The 15,526-nt window shown below is 39.3% G+C and overlaps 1 protein-coding gene across 1 annotated transcript in view; it reads right to left on the minus strand.

Moving 5' to 3' along the window:
* TRPC7 (transient receptor potential cation channel subfamily C member 7) overlaps positions 1–15,526 on the minus strand; it is a 1,554,154-nt gene that overhangs the window by 553,555 nt on the left and 985,073 nt on the right. The gene's annotated exons all lie outside the window — the stretch shown is intronic.

Below are 15,526 nucleotides of genomic sequence, written 5' to 3' on the forward strand. Positions count from 1 at the left end.
ATTATTTTTGATTGCCGGGGTCCACGCACATGGGCGGGACTATTCACTAGATTATGACTATACACAGAGATCCCCTACTACAGAATTATAAATTACACCCCTATCAAACCTACAAGCAATGAAATAATCAATATGCAAGTCACACAAAATAGCATACAAAACGGAATGTGTAACACTCAAAGTAAGATAATGGAACAAAAGGATAATGAATTCCAAGTTACAGACCAAGACATAATGAATGGAACTAAATCTCCTGGAACAACACATCAAGAAAAATCAAAATAAATACATAAATCCGAGGACATAAATTGCTTTATAAATAAATCAGATTCTAACTACATTGAAGACAACCAACCGTATCAGGGAGGCAGGATGGAACAAAATCATCTATTGATTCCTCTAGAAGTACATGTAGAAATCAAGAATAGGTTGTTTTTAGCCCCAGAGGAAATATTGGATATGCAATCGAGCTGTCATAGTGCTAAACCTGAGAACGTCATCCAAAAAGATAACAACCATCACAAAATAAAACAAATCAATCTAATTGGGGGAGAAGAGGCAGGAAAAAAGGAAATTAAGGACTCTGACGAAAAAACAAATGATATCCTCAAGGTGGAACATGCTAACGCCTCGGATAATAAATATCATAACGACAAGACAGCACAAAACAACCAAATGGGAAAAAAACACAAAGATACGGGGATAAGCTGGGACATTTTCTATCAAACTTCGACTCTCACACTTGAAGCACTACAATATCAATCCAATAAAATGGATATTCAAATTGATCTTCTAAAAATGATGGCAAACACTGTTGCGGGGATTGATAATAAACTTGCTCAGCTTAATGGTCTGATAGTTAGAGCTCAGAAAGACAATGACAAAATGACCACGGAATCCCTCTACCTACCCATTAATGACAAACTGGCAACAATACCAGAGGTTTTGACTACCATAATAGAAGATACTAAAAGGGATATTAAAAAAAAAACAAGAGTGTCTATGAAAAATTCAAAGTTAATATGAAAACCACTAATACTATGGATAAGATTAAGAATGAAAATATGACTGGGATGGAAATAATTGAGGACACAGAAGTAACATCAATAATAAAGCCCCAGACTAAACTCAATTTACAAGGCACAAAAATACAACTACCAGATCTACAATTATCGGACCGAATAAGGGATGAACTTAGTAGTAATGAAATAAAAGAAGAACAGAAATGTAAGGATCAAGATATTGACGACTTCACCATGATGTCAAAACATCAATGGAAAAAATTACTTAAAGCAAGAAAAAACGTAAAAACTAAATACTGTGTCGCAATAAAATCGAGGAGGAGCAGACAACAACTATAGATGTGACTGGACATCTTATAGGGAAAAAATTACAAAGAGGGGAAAATAAGCTTTCATCACCAATTCATAATGGCAGAAACAAGTATTTTCCTATATTTGAACAAAAACCAGCAAGCAAAAATAAACCAGTAAAATGCGCTACAATAAATCAAATAGGGAAACCATTGAGGGAGGAATCTAGAAGATTAGAAGAGCAAGTGGTCACTAGGACCTTAGCTAGCCCACCTCAAGTTGTGAAAGAGAGACCAAAAGGAGATGAAGAAAAAGATAGTGTCCCAATTACTTTTAGTTCTCAAATAAGGAAGGATAGGAGCCCAACAAAACAACGCTAACAACTAATTTTCATCAAGAACAAAATTATGAGGAAAAAACAGTAATATATTCCAAACCAAACGCGAGTGAGGAAGTTAAAATGACTAAAAAATTGCCAGTTTGGGATCATCTGTTTATCAAAAAATAGCGAAGGGGTAAAAAGAATTACTTACACATCAAAGGAAGCCAAAAAAACTGATTCTTCTAATCGCGACCTACAAAATGATAAAGTAAAACTTATCTTTTCACCAGAGTTTGAGTCCCGAGGTAGGCACGATATATTAAATCGAGGGAATATTCTCAGATTATTTGAGTCAATTCCACCATTTTCTAACATTGTAAGTGAGGATATGATCTCTATTGAAGTTATGATAGGAAAACAAAGTCTCCAAGCTCCCTCATTACTAACACTAAAATCTTCGACAATAGCAGAACAGAGTCTGAACGAGCAAATGACATTTAAAGCATGGGGCATACTAATAACTAAAAAAGTCCCAGAGGTTTAGCCAACTCTGCTTATTATGGATGGAAATCACTTACATCATGCAAAAATAGACAGACAGATAGTTCTGGTACTAAAAAATGCACGAGGTCGATCCCTAAGAAAACAGGGGTGACAACACCGCTGAGCAAATTAGAAAAATACTCTGAAATAAATGAAAAATATATACCCATGGCATTGCATAGTAATAGGAAACAATGAGCGGATAGAACTAAGTTCCAGTCTGTTAATACAATAGAGACGAGACAAGTGAGAATCTGTTCGTGGAACATAAATGGATTGGGAACTAAGATTCATAATGCACAAATAGATCCTATATCAAGCCCATGTGAGATTATTCTTTTGCAGGAAACGTAGGAAACCAAACCATTTATTTTACACGGATACGCAGGTCACTTTTAATATGCAAATAGAACTCACAAATTCGTCCGTCCAAGTGAGGGCTTGGCAACATTCATTTCAAGTGACTTACAGGTTGAGCATGAGCAACTGGACTCAAAGACCGCAAACATTCTAACAGTTAAACTGAAATATAAAACAACTAACCAAAAATTGAAAATCTTATATCTGATCAACGTATATATCCAGCCAACACATATTAGTAGGGAATCAACGTGTGCAGCTCTTAATAATTTTTTAATGAATCAAATGTTGGAAGTTCCTATAGCAGACTATGTGATCACTGGGGACTTTAATTTAAATCTAATGTCACCTTTTGTAAGAGACGAAATTACACAATCACAAGACCATCAATGGTCGATCCCCCAGCAGGAGCTAGGAAAAGAGATAAATTCCATCAGTAATAAAAAGGGTACTCAACTTGTTAAAGACACGGAAGCGATGGGTCTTCGTATTCTTAATGGACGATTTAAATCAGATATGCCACCAGCATATACTTATTTTACGCACAAAGCAAAGTTCAGGATTGACTATACAATGACTTCACTAAATATTTTTCTGAACATTATCTCATATTAGCTAGATAAAGTTACTGAGAGCGATCACTGCCAGCAAATAATAACAATTAATATTAGAAGTAACACAAACCTAGCGCATCAAACTGTCCAGGGGTGCATTGGAACTCCAAATTATAAAAAATAGTTTTGGACTTTCGCAAACAAAGATATGATGAACGAACAAGTAGAGAGACTTTTAGAGATTTGCTTCAATGATAGAACATTGGAAACATCTATAGAACAATGGGAACATTTTACAAAGAAGCTGGTTAAAGCCCAACCTCAACCTCAAATGCAATTGAATAAAAGGCATCATAAGGAGGAGCATAAGGAAAATGAAACATATATAAACCTCCCATGTACAATAACACAACTAAAACGAGCTCGAAACAAGATCAGAAGGCAAATTAAGAAATCTGTCGCAAATGATGAAACATCGGGTAAACTGAAATCACTAAATCAAAATTTGAAGAAACTAATATGGAATGAGAAAAACCAAGCTAAACAGGTGTTATGGGCAAAAGTATTCCACGCAAGCAAACAAATAAATTTCAAGAGAGTTCTGGAAAATCATCAACAGACTTGTTCGACCAAACAAACGGATGGTTTAATCTAAGCTAACCGAGGAAGATTGGGTCACATTTCTGAGAAAACATCTAAACCAGACTAGTACAATAATGAGGCAAATTGAAATGACTGACACTGAAATACCTAGTTATGACAGTGATACGGAAACACCTATACTAATAACAAAAGAGCAACTAATAAAATTAATCAAATAACAGAAAGATGGTGCACCAGGACCGAATGGTATACCGTTTACACTCTATAAAGAAAATCCAGAGTTATGGGCATTATATTTAGAAAAGCTATTCAACGAAATTATAGAAAAAGGAACCATTCCTGAGTCTTGGCGGGGTGTCTTTAATCACGCCAATTTTTAAAAAAGGAAACTGGGCACTCGCAGAAAATTATAGGCTCATTACACTACAAGACACAGATGCCAAGCTGTTTGCCAGGATTTTGCTTACTAATCTTAATGAATGGGCAATTGGAAATAAGATATTGCCATTGAATCAAACTGGCTTTATCAAAGGCCTGGGGACAACGACAAACATTTTGGCATTTTCACTTCTTATGGATAAGTCAATCAGAGCGAAACGACCCCTGTATCTATGTTTTGAAGATTTTAAATCTGCCTTTGACTGTGTCCAAAGAAATTTATCATGGAAAAAGCTCCAAGAAAAAAATATTCCAGTGGTCCTATTGAAACTGATTCGTCTCTTGTACATTAAAACCTGGGTTAGGGTGAGGATGGGGGATGGTCAAACGCTATCCAAGGAAATCCCAGCAACCGAAGGCCTAAAACAAGGTTGTGTATTGGCCCCACTCCTCTTTAATTTGTTCCTGGCAGATCTAAATGGGAACTTGGATGAATTAAATGCTCACCCTCCAAAACATGCTGATAAGCATATCACTAATCTGTTGTATGCAGACGATGCCATCCTCCTAAGCCACTTTAAAGTTGGACTACAACGTCTAATCAATCGGACATTAATGTATGCAAAAGAAAAAGGGATGGTGAAAAATGAAACAAAAACCAAGATCATGGTAGTCACCAAGAATAAAAACGCAAGACATAAAATCAAATGGTACATGGAGAACACCCAATTGGAACAAGTTGAAGTATATAAGTATTTGGGTGTGCTTTTTGATGAGAAGGGTAACTACCTGCCACAGAAAAGGGATATACAATGGAAGACAAACGCACTGACTGCAGCGTTTAGAATCTTACAGAAGTCACTTAGCAACATCACATATGGGCCGCTTCTGAAGATTATAGGGGCAAGACTGCTACCAACCATCACCTATGGAGGTGAAGCACTAATGGGAAAGGATACCGAAATAATAAATAAGCCCTTAGCTAAAACATATAAGGCATTATTTCATCTCCCACCGAATGCCTCGTCTGCACGAATTAGACTGGAGTTTGGATTAACCAACCAATTATATGCAAGACAGGGACATTTTATTAAAACCTGGAATCGGATAAAAAATGACCATGATAACCAGATATCACAGTTATTATGGAAATAAATAAATAACAAAGTAAAGTCAACTGCATGGAATTATCTTAAGGAAGCGATAGATGAGTTTGCGGTCAGTATAATTTGGGAAAATACGATAACAAATGCATCGTTCAAAAAAATAATTAACAGAACTACAAACCAACTGTCCCTAGTAAATGATAAAGATAATCTGACAAAAAGAAAACATGCTTGGACATAAATACATGGCTAATAAAAAAAGGAAATACAACAATACTTGGAAACACCATGGTCAGAAAAAAATAAACAGTCCTTAAAGCGAGATTTGGAATTTTGCCGGGACTTTGTCATCGTCCCCCGCGGAAAAACATTAAAAGTTGCACACTATGCAGACTCTGTAATAAGGGTGAGGAGAATATTGTCGACCTTTTATGTATTTGTCCTGAACTCCAAAACGAAAGAAGATCCTTTCTCAAATTACCATTTAATGTACGAGGAATAAGGACATGTAGGCAGGCCTTGACACGCTGTCTCCATTCGAATGATATAAGCTTGAACGCTACCTTTGTAAGGTTCCTAATAATAGCGAAAAGAAAACTAGGAGACTAAACATTTAAAACAAAAGTTTTTAATGAAATCAAATGAATTTAATGATGTAATGGTTTTTATTAATTGGTTTTAATTAATCTAGCAAATTTTAAGAATTGTAATATTGTAAGATTTTAAATAATCAAACAATAAAGAATACTTACTTACACTGAATCCACATTGCTTTGGAGATCCATCAACCGTGTGTTGAGGTCAGACTTCAATTGGTCGATTAAAGTTTGGATGTCTTGGCTCACTCTCTCCTCAATTCCTCCTTAAAATCTCGTAGGGAGGACATAAGATCTTTCTTGGTGAAGACCATGGTGGTTGTTCCCTCATCGCAGTCCAAAGACCAATTTTTGTCTGCTGGCAGAAAAAAGTTTGAGACTTTATTTGACGCTCTGGTTACCACCTTTTTCGGTGCCATAGTGGCTGACCCAGCCTGCTCCCCACTGTCTTGGCACTGGAATGTTTGAGCGGCAAATCCCGGCCGTACTGTATCCCGCACTTGAAGGCCATTGGGTGAGCTCGGCAGCCGTGACTGACAAGGGCCTCGCTAAAGAGGGCCGCATGGAGCAATGACATCAAAGTAAATTGTTATGGGGCATACAGCGAGTCACATGTGGTATGCCCCCACCGTGTGCTCTGAACTCCAACAGACTGGGGGTGCCAGGAATCCCCTGGCCCGAATTGCCAGTCCAGGTGCACTGCTGGTGGGGCTAGCCAAAGCTCCACATTGCATGTTTCAAGATCAGACAGGTGTTGGGTCTAGTCACCACGATGGTGGTGACAGGTAAGGCAGGAGCTAGGACGGGCAGTGCTCCCTGCGGTAGTCAGAGCCTCACCGCTAATTGCCCCTCCTGCGATTGGCAGACACCCCCCAGATGTCAGCTTCTAGTTTTAAGGGGGAGGCTATCTTCATCACAGTATCCCTGGTGTGGGCGCTGCATACAGAGAGTAGCCGGCGGGAGAGGCAGATGATTAAATGGTGTCTGTTCCACCATCTTAGGGTCAGGTGCATTGCTCAAAGGCATTGTGAAGGGGAGCAAATAGCACTTCAACCTCCAAACAGGGCACAATTAGGGTTTGCCACCCCATCCCATTCATGCACTTCTCAGGGGGTCCTCCGATCTTTTGATCTGCCCTGCCCGCACAACCACCCAGGAGACAGGAGCCGATGTAGTGCCTCACAGCCCGCCGTCCTTCATGGCGGACCTCTCACCTCAACTTTCGTGGCATCGCAGCAGGCGCTGGGTCTCGCCTGTGGCTGGTGATGGTGGCGGTGTCTCCACACCGAGTTCTCCCTGTGTCTGTCAGTTGGACATGGCCGAGAGAGTGATGGCTGCCATTTTGGCCATCCTTTCGGCCATCTTGCTCGGCCCTGAACACTAAGGTTTTTTTAATCCTATTTCCTAACTATAACAGCTCTGTAACCTTTGTTTTCTTCAGTATATATAAGGGGGTGGAGCAAAGCTGGACAAATCGGATGGGGCGTGACACTATGTTAGTTAAACTTGCCGCCACCTGATGCATCTACACCTGTGGCACTGAAGAAGGCTAATCCTTAGCCGAAATGCATTCGCCTCGACAGCGGGTGTGCACTGTATTCCTACTGGCTGCAGTTGAATAAATGTTGTACCCACCTGTTCCCCTGCTGTGGCCTCTTCACTCTCGGCGTTGGCAGAGGTGATGAATTATATATATTATATATATATATATATATATATATATAATTCATCACCTCTGCCAACTGCAGCCAGTAGGAATACAGTGCACACCCGCTGTCGAGGCGAATGCATTTCGGCTAAGGATCACTCTCGGCGTTGGCAGAGGTGATGAATTATATATATATATATATATATATATATATATATATATATATATCCAAAAAACAAGTTGCCCTGCTGTGAGAACTCGCCATTCAGCGGGACATAAATTCATGACTCCATGCCTTCTTCGTCCAAAGTTCTTTATTAAAACATATCCCTACGCGTTTCAAGGCCTCCTGGCCTCTTCATCAGAGGATTGCAAGTGCAGAAAACAGTGAATGTTACTACGGTACTTAAACCGCATGCGCCGAATGTCTCACAGGTGTGTAATTTATCTGGCATGCTGGTACCTGTTGTTTGGTCTTCTGATAATCACCATAGTTTTGCCCCAGTGGGCTCCGTTTTTCTGACACCAATTCACAGCCAATTATTCAAACCCCAGTGGGCCTCCGGGCTTGGAAAGCAGGCAATTTGCATACCAGTCTCGCCAGATAAATTACACACCTGTGAGACATTCGGCGCATGCGGTTTAAGTACCGTAGTAACATTCACTGTTTTCTGCACTTGCAATCCTCTGATGAAGAGGCCAGGAGGCCTTGAAACGCGTAGGGATATGTTTTAATAAAGAACTTTGGACGAAGAAGGCATGGAGTCATGAATTTATGTCCCGCTGAATGGCGAGTTCTCACAGCAGGGCAACTTGTTTTTTGGATTTGTAACGCGGCAGCCTGGCCGCAGAGAACTTGCCACGGTGAAAGCTTTCACGGGGCCAGCAACGTAGGAAGATGTTGTTTCACGTTGCAAAAGGCACAGCGAGACTGGTATGCAAATTGCCTGCTTTCCAAGCCCGGAGGCCCACTGGGGTTTGAATAATTGGCTGTGAATTGGTGTCAGAAAAACGGAGCCCACTGGGGCAAAACTATGGTGATTATCAGAAGACCAAACTACAGGTACCAGCATGCCAGATAAATTACACACCTGTGAGACATTCGGCGCATGCGGTTTAAGTACCGTAGTAACATTCACTGTTTTCTGCACTTGCAATCCTCTGATGAAGAGGCCAGGAGGCCTTGAAACGCGTAGGGATATGTTTTAATAAAGAACTTTGGACGAAGAAGGCATGGAGTCATGAATTTATGTCCCGCTGAATGGCGAGTTCTCACAGCAGGGCAACTTGTTTTTTGGATATATATATATATATATATATATATATATATATATATATATATATATATATAATTCATCACCTCTGCCAACGCCGAGAGTGAAGAGGCCACAGCAGGGGAACAGGAATACAGTGCACACCCGCTGTCGACGCGAATGCATTTCGGCTAAGGATTAGCCTTCTTCAGCGCCACGGGTGTAGATGCATCAGGTGGCGGCAAGTTTAACTAACATAGTGTCACGCCCCATCCGATTTGTCCAGCTTTGCTCCACCCCCTTATATATACTGAAGAAAACAAAGGTTACAGAGCTGTTATAGTTAGGAACTGAAATTTACAATCGTCCAAGAATTTGATGGCGCTATTAGTAACATATGCGGAAATAGATCGCCTTAAATTGGAAGAACAGATAGTGGCGCTTGAAGATGAATTAAGCAAAGAACCACAAAATACTATGAACACTAAACTTAAGGAAGACATGCTTGCAGGGATAAGCAAAGAAGAGGAAGCCATCCGTAAAAGAAAGGCATTTAAATTTCAAAGGGACAAGCAGGACTATGAGAGGGGGCAAGTCTTTACCTTTGCTAGACGATTTCAAGTAGCAAAGAAAAATAGCAACAAGCCACAGCCCCCTCACAATGATACCTCACAACCTCAACATGCCCTTACTAATAGGGCGGAATCATCCACGTCCCTTTCTGACTACAGCTCGGTGTCAGAGAGCGGGTCAGAAAATGAGCAAGCAGGTACCAGTAATGATTTGGGGTTTCGCAAACTTACCCTGGGTCAGGAAGTCGATTATGTGCGACAAGACCGTCTCGACACACTAAGACCAAGAACCAAGAAACCCGCAAATACCGCAACTACAAGCACCACCAACGCAGGAAACTCAAATGTGGGGACAAGAAAGAAAAGAAACAACAACTACTGGAAGCGCAAACAAAGCCAGGGACAGTAGCAGCAACAGAGGCTCTATCAGTTGTTAATCTATCCAATATCATACTGAGTGAAGCTGAAGTACGTATTTTATCCTTAGGCCTGTCTTATAGTCCTGTCAGTAACTTCAAGTACGCGCAAACTAGAGTGGAGATGTTTCAATTTGTGTGAAAACTCAAATTAAAGAAGTTCTTTGCTACCAAACAATCTAAGGATAAACCAATAGCAGGCGACTCTATGGCTATAGATGTCGGATCAGGTGCCTTAGTAGCAGGTGACATGGCTCTGAGGATGGACCTTGTGGAGTTACAGGGTGAAAGCACTCAGATGACTATGGAAGATACGATGCAACCTACCTTGGGGGCTGGATTTACCAACTTCAAAGCTAAATCAAGATTTTGTCCAATCATGGTTAAAGATAATATTGATTATTACCATGATTTGATAACGACTGATATCAAGAAGTTGCAATACAAGGTGGCACGTGATAAAGGCTTTTACACCAATAAGGACCGACAATATTATGATTTAATCAAAAAACTACAAATGGATAAAACTGTGATTATTCGCCAGGCGGATAAGGGAGGCAACGTTGTTATCTGGCCCAGAGAGAAATATATGGAGGAAGCTTGGAGACATTTAAATGACAAGGAATTCTACAAACGAGTAGATATTGCAACTATTAAAACCTTTTGGAACAATTTCTACATAAAGTTGGCAGCATGGAAAGGTTTGGGATTGTTAAGCTCGGATGAACTTAAATTTTTAAAGAACAATCATCCCACTATACCTTGTATATATTTTATCCCAAAGATCCATAAGGATGCCCAGAACCCACCAGCTAGACCAATTATTGCAGCGTGTGATGGCATTCTAGAATACACCTCCAAATACATTGACTTCTTCTTACAGGACCACATGAAAAATGTGCCTACCTTTATCCAAGACACTGGCCATTTCCTTAGAAAGCTAGAATTGATACAGTGGAGAGAGGATTATTTACTTATGACTCTAGACGTCACCTTCCTTTACACCAGCATTAATCATTTTGATGAATTAAAAGCAGTTAAACATTTTTTGAATAACAGACCCCTTCACTGTCATGCTCATAATGATATGCTGGTGGCAATGATTGAAATGTGTCTATACAACAATTACTTTATGTTCGATAAACAGTGCTTTCAGCAGACAAGGGGGGTGGCGATGAGTTCCTGCTTCTCCCCCAGCTACGCATGTTTGCACATGGGGCTGTGGGAGAAGCAGGTACTCGGGCTACAGTTTGCTGAAAATATCAATAACAACATCATATGCATGTATCGATACATTGATGATTTGTTTCTGATTTGGAGGGGAGAGGAAGCTTTAGCAGCCACTTTTGTCGAAGAAATTAATGTAAATTGTCTTAATTTAAAATTTACCTCTCATATCAGTAAAACATCAGCTAACTTCTTAGATGTAGAGGTATTTATTCATGAACAAGTACTCCACACGAGATTACACAGAAAGGAAACAGCTGGCAATACCTTATTGCATGCTACCAGCAATCACTCACGCCATCTAATTTGGAGCATCCCTATGGGGAGATGCTTCGGATTAAACGGATTTGTAGTAGGCATGGAGATATGGTAAAAGCACAGTCTGCATGTCGGGAACGTTTTTTGGCAAGAGGATACTCGGACAAAAATATTCAGGCAGCAGTGAAACGAACACAACTTTTGCCTAGAGAGGAGGCCCTAGTCACATAAGCGATGAGACAGCAGGTTGCTGAGGTCCCTGTTGATGATACCATAAGATTTATCATGACATATAGCAAGCAACATCGTGATATCAGAAAAATTCTAACCAAACATTGGGATCTTATTAAGAATGATTCTGTATTGAAAATGGGTGATACCATGTCTCCAAATATAACATTCAAAAAAGCTGGCTCCATGCAGAATAGTCTGACTAGTAGCAGCCCTGAAATCCTTGTGAAGACTGATTGGTTAAGTAGCAGGAAAGGGTTTGTCAAATGTTCCATATGTAAAGCTTGTCAGAATGGAGTCAACAAGAAAACTTTTACTTCTCCTTTTTTTAAGAAAGAGATTAGCATCTCAAAATACCTAACTTGAAAAACTGAGTTTGCGATATATGTTCTTGAATGTCCCTGTGGACTTAGATATATTGGTAGCACAAGACTCCCAGTCCATAGGAGAGTGCTCCAGCATTTAAGAGCGATTATACACTGTGACGAAAATTACCCTGTCGCCAGACATTTTAAGGAATATTATAATCAAAATCCCCATCTATTAAAATATTATGCAATAGATGCTGTTATGCCCCTTAGGAGAGGAGGCGACAGAGAGGGTGCTCTTCGCAAACTGGAAACATTTTACATCTTGAACCTAGATAGCAAACATCCTAATGGATTGAATGCAGGGGAAGATCTGTATACATGTCTGTAATGAATAACTCTCATGTGCATTCATCTTATTGATATCTTTGGTTCTATTTATGAAATCTAAGTATATGGTAATAGTTTATAATGCTAACTCTTCTTACCATAATGAATTTTCAAGTACGTAAACAGATATAATATTTTTAATCTGTTTGACTAATTTATTATTTGGAATGTGATTATAACATGCATTGTTTTAAATGTTATTAATTCATGTTTTGCACTTTTTGCACATTCACAAGGGTTGTACCTTATATTGTTTACAATGCACTACTTTGCACATTGGATCATACCTAGACATTTTAACTTGGTATAATACTATTTAACATACGTTTCATGTCGGATTCGCACTTTAAACTGAAAGGCATTTAGGTCTGGTTTTGGATAGTAAATGTGTATTTTACAGGTAGTATCCTACAAGTAGCTTTTCCCAGTGTGATATTTACTGATAGAATGATTGCCCAAAGTCGCTATTTGCTATTTTAGCAGCTATTTTTTGCACAATTTCATTAGATAAATTTTAAATATATGATATTTTAATATATTTATCCTTTGTATTTATATGGGAAATGTTTTTAGCTTATTTTTTAATATACAAAACAGTACATGTATTGCTGCTTGTTTGAAAAATAGGTTTACCGACATTTTACACTGTTATAGTATGTTGTTTATATCTATGATGACGTATGTGTTTCCTTTGTGCACTGCCACTTTAAAGTTTGAATATCACCTCCTAAGCGCTGTCATGTGATCAAGGGTCGAGGAAGATCCGAAACGCGTCATGGCTATGGTGCGGGGCGCTTTTGCACATAATAAAGATTGCACCTGAAAATTCTTGGGTCCGCTGTCATCCTTCTACAGAACGTGAGGCTGACTTCCTGAGTAATATATGTATATATATATATATATATATGTATATATGCACAAACACCCAACTTCCACAGAGCGAACCATGGAAGGAGACACGGACTCTAGGCAGGTAAGATACAGCATCTGTTTTATTTAATCAAATCAGCCTCAATCCCGAAAAAATTAAAAGAGATGCATTTCGGCTTGCTCAAAGCCTTTGTCAATATAATTGTCACCATTTCAACAGCAATCTATGTAGCCCAAATAGCCCATCCCACCCAAGGCAAAAACATAGAGAGCATACTATCGGATGCACAAAGTCACAGTGAAAACACTATGTAAAACATATGCCAAATTTCTGTGCATAGTGTCAATTGAGTGACACCTAGATTCATAGCATAGTGCATATTTATCACTGTTTGAATTGCCTATCTGTTTCACAAAGTAAATAAAACAAGCCCTCTGCCCTGGTAGTGAATTAATAGTATATGTGTTGCGCTGCCAACACCCTCATTTAATGATGCCTAAAAAACATGAACTGCAAAATAGGCATACATTAAAAAGAACTGTGCCGATAAATATCCCCTCCAAAGTTACACACACATATATATAAATATTAGAATAAATTAGAATATGTTTAAGTGTAGGAGGGATTATGATTTGACTGAACCCATTAAACTGTATGTTGTATTGACTCAAGGAACTTCAACCTACAGCCATATCATTTTACAGTGCCACGAGGGACCAACAGGCATGTGAGCTCAATTTCTGTGCTCCCTCTGCACTTTATTCTTCTATACTGCACATCATGTTGGCGTGTATGATGCACTGCCGCAATCCAACAGTAGCATGGCCTCATTTTCATTGAACCATATCCCCATCTTAATGATCGGAAACACTTTGTCTCAGCATCTTCTGGATATTATGGACATAGAGGCAAGGAGGCCATCTTGAGGTGCACTACCTACTCTGCCAAGAGGTGGTACATTGTCAGTACACCCTCCCAATGGTGACCCTCTTGAGGGGGTAAAGGGGATCTCATGGACCCCCAAGACACCCCCATGCAGGCGGGTGCAATCCTTTATTGCACTCGCTTGCAGGGAGATTGCACTCCCCTATGGCTGGGTGCAGTCTGGAAAGTGAAACACTGATTGGGTGCTTCAAACAGTCCCTCTGTGTTTTACTAATGTGTTGAGAATAGAGCAAGCACAGTTTAGTAGCTGCACTGGGGGCAGTTCGTGGTAAGTAAGAGGATGCACTGTCCTTATTTGCCATCGGCATACCTGGATTAAGGTGCTCCAGGATGCAAACAATTACATTGCATCCTTACTTTAATGTGGCCCCTGGTATTTGTCACTTGATACCCATAGAACTAGGAAATGCAAAGCTCAGATTACTATCTGCTTTTCTCTTGCAACTATAGAGTTAGCAATTTTCATTTCTGTGAGGCTATTCTTTCAATTCATGATAAGTACTAAAGATAAAAACACAGCTGGCACCAAATTAAGGCCATTCAAGTCAATTGTCGTTTTGCATCAAATAGTGCAGACAACAAGATTGCCTTGAGAAAACAGTATGATTTTCTCTTTCTGTCTCTGTGTCTGTCCTCAGGGTATTGAGGAAGAAAACTACTTTTCGCATATTCTTGGATCTCACAAACCTAGGAGGTCCACGTGCCCTGTAGTCAGCAGTATATTTTATGGGGTCATGACCCTCAGCTCTGATGAAACAAGAAATCTGTGCTTTGAAGGTGGATTATTTCCCAAATCCTGGTTCTATTATTAAATATTGCCAGCCCATGCACAATAATATCATGGCAGGAGAAGAATGATAGCAGAATATCGAAAGTTAAATCCCTATAGGGAAGTATAGATGTACTATTCTAACTCCATATCTACATATATTAAGGATATATATGTATGTAAATAGATATTGCCTAGGTACATAGATGTAGAGTAAGGGATGGAATAACTATATTTATTTACCTTCCGATATTTTGGATTTGATATTTTGTTGTCAATCTTCTGTGCCATCAATATTCTAGTTTTTGGCTGCACACTGTGTGAGTCGATGTGATGAAATACATGGATTTTTTTATCTACGAATTACAGCACATTCAGTCAACTTTCAACAATGCAACCTTAAATCCTCTAAATTAGATAGGATTTAAAGTAGAGGGGTGTAAAGCTGTAAAGTAGGCTGATTCACAACTTTGTGAATTTTGTAAACTCAGCTCAGAGCCCTTCACCCCACACCTTTTACCTTAGATGGCAAATGTTCAGGCTCCACACTCAACATTTTCTTTGCTGGAGAATATCCTATTTGGGACATTCTGCATCAGGAATTAATCATACATGGAAGCCAGAAAGGCTAAAACTTACCTCACCAAGTGAAGAAATTGCAGCCGCTACATGAAGTGTGGAGTTTCCTAATTCTGCCCAACTTCATTACTGGCGTTTTAATTTAACTTGACACTAATTTAAAATAAATGTACGGAGATCTCAAAACATATCCATTAAGAACATTTGGGGAAATTAGTGGTGAACAATGTGTTTTCAACCTTTTAGGCCTGCAACAATGTGAAAACTAAATAGAATTTAGAAGT

This window comes from Lissotriton vulgaris, chromosome 7 (genome assembly GCF_964263255.1).
Source record: "Lissotriton vulgaris chromosome 7, aLisVul1.2, whole genome shotgun sequence".
In the NCBI taxonomy this organism is placed as follows: Eukaryota; Metazoa; Chordata; class Amphibia; order Caudata; family Salamandridae; genus Lissotriton; species Lissotriton vulgaris.